The following is a 2,646-nucleotide window of genomic DNA, read 5'->3' on the forward strand; positions in this document are numbered from 1 at the left end:
TAAACAATATAGCCTTAAAACCAAACTCAGGCTCTACAACAGCAATGTTAAGTCTGTCCTGCTATATGGCTCCGAGTGCTGGAGAGTAACAAAACAGGATATGAGAAAGGTTGACGTCTTCCACAATAGCTGCTTACGTAGGATCTGCAACATCTTTTGGCCAAATAGAATCTCGAATGACGAACTTTATAAGAAGACAGGCAGCTTGCATATGTCCCTTGAGATAAGGAGACAGAGGTTAAGATGGCTCGGCCATGTATTGAGGATGCCCAATGAAAGGTTACCCAAAGTTGCCTTGAGATGGACCCCAGTTGGGAAGAGAAAGAGGGGTAGACCAAAGAACACCTGGCGAAGGACGGTGATGAAGGAGATGGGTCTTTCCTGGGACGAAGCGCAGGCCAAAGCACGAGACAGGATTCAGTGGCAGTGTATGATTGCGGCCTTATGCCCCAACCGGGACGAAGAGGATAAGTAAGTAAGTAAGTGATTCACATTCCTTTACAGCTGTGGGTAGGGCGTTCCACATTGATGTGGCATAATTGCAAAACATGTTTAGTCCCTTGTTTGAGCCGAATCTGGGTTTAACATGATTTGTGGAACTCCCTGGTTCTGTTCTGGTCGTGGTATTCACTGACCTTTGGGAAGTATTTTGACATGTACATGGGTACCTTAGTGGTGTAGTGTATCTTGTAGACCAGGCCCATTGCAAGTTGCTGTACTCTGTCGTCTACTCTAAGCCATCCTAGGTTGTCAAAGTGGGCAGGGGTGAGGTGGGTTCTTGGAGTAAGGTCAAGCAGTAGTCTGACCAGTTTGTTTTGAGATGTTTGTAATTTAGTTTTTAGCGCCTTTTTGAGGTGCTTTGGTACCATGAGGTGCAAGCATAGTCGTACTACCCTTGAATGAGTGCTCCTGCCAGAGTCTTCAGGGTATTCTTGTTTACCAGAGAGGAGATCCGGTACAAGAATCTAGTTCGTTGGTTGACTTTTTTTTATTACATTGGATGCCATTTTGTCACAGGAAAGATTTGCCTCTAGGATGGAACCCAGGTATGTAATATTGTCACCCACTGTAACAGAGAAGCCGTCAGTCTTGCTGAGTTTGTTATTTGATCCGAAGAGAATGGACTCTGTTTTACCCAGGTGTAATGATAGTTTGTTATCAGCGAGCTAGGTGCAGATTCTGCCGAGTTCCGAGCTGAGGGTTTTTTCAACCTGTAACTTGTTCCTGTCAGAGACCAGCAGGGCTGAGTCGTCCGCGAACAATAACAAGTTGCAGTCACAAGCTGACGACATGTCATTTGCATAAATTAGGAACAGTAGCGGTCCTAGTATGCTTCCTTGTGGAACACCACAGCTCACTGGAGGGGGGGGGGGATAGAGTTCCGTTTACCTCCACCGTCTGATGAAGCTTCTTCTGATGAGATTTCGGCATCAACGTTCAATTCAATTAAAAAAGCTTTACCGTTTGTCATAGAACATAGTTTTTAGTGACTCTCTTCCTAGTGGTTCATGATTGATCGTTTTGAATGTTTTTCAAGTGGAATTCAAAGGTATAGCGCATATTTAGGCTCTTGTGGCAGATGAGAAGAAATATTTTGGAAATGTTTCCCGTACAGATGGACAGACAACGGTAATGTACACACAACTCTCACCCCACTCTCCGGTGCTGAGGTTTGGACAGTGTTGACCATCCCAGATGTCCTGAGCTCCATTATGATCCACTTTGTCCTGTTGCCCTCACATTCACCTGACCCCCTGATATGATGACAACAGGAAAGCTTGAACTGAACTACTGAATGAGTGACTGGCCGGTTGTAAGACGTCTGAGCTTAACATACTGATATTCAACACAGTATTTTTAGGGTTTTCTAGGCTATAGTATAATGCCTATAGGCTAGTTGGACAGGCTACAGTATAATGCCTAGGCTAGATGGACAGGCTGTATAGTATAATGCCTAGGCTAGATGGACAGGCTATAGTATAATGCCTAGGCTAGATGCACAGGCTACAGTATAATGCCTATAGGCTAGTTGGACAGGCTACAGTATAATGCCTAGGCTAGTTGGACAGGCTACAGTATAATGCCTAGGCTAGATGGACAGGCTACAGTATAATGCCTAGGCTAGATGGACAGGCTATAGTATATGCCTAGGCTAGTTGGACAGGCTACAGTATAATGCCTAGGCTAGTTGGACAGGCTACAGTATAATGCCTAGGCTAGTTGGACAGGCTACAGTATAATGCCTAGGCTAGATGGACAGGCTACAGTATAATGCCTAGGCTAGTTGGACAGGCTACAGTATAATGCCTAGGCTAGATGGACAGGCTATAGTATAATGCCTAGGCTAGTTGGACAGGCTACAGTATAATGCCTATAGGCTAGTTGGACAGGCTACAGTATAATGCCTAGGCTAGATGGACACTAGGCTACAGTATGCCTAGGCTAGTTGGACACACACACACACACACACACACACACACAACCACCACTATGAGCATCATCACCTCACCGCCCTGTTTGTTCATGATGCTGTTAGATCTTCACCTCTGACTGACGCATGCCCACACACACCCACCCTTCCCCGCCATCCCTCCGCCTCGTTCACGATCCCCATAGTAACGTACGGAGGAGAGCAGCTTAGCAACA

The sequence above is a fragment of the Notolepis coatsorum genome (genome assembly GCF_963971535.1).
Source record: "Notolepis coatsorum genome assembly, chromosome: 7".
NCBI lineage: Eukaryota > Metazoa > Chordata > Actinopteri > Aulopiformes > Paralepididae > Notolepis > Notolepis coatsorum.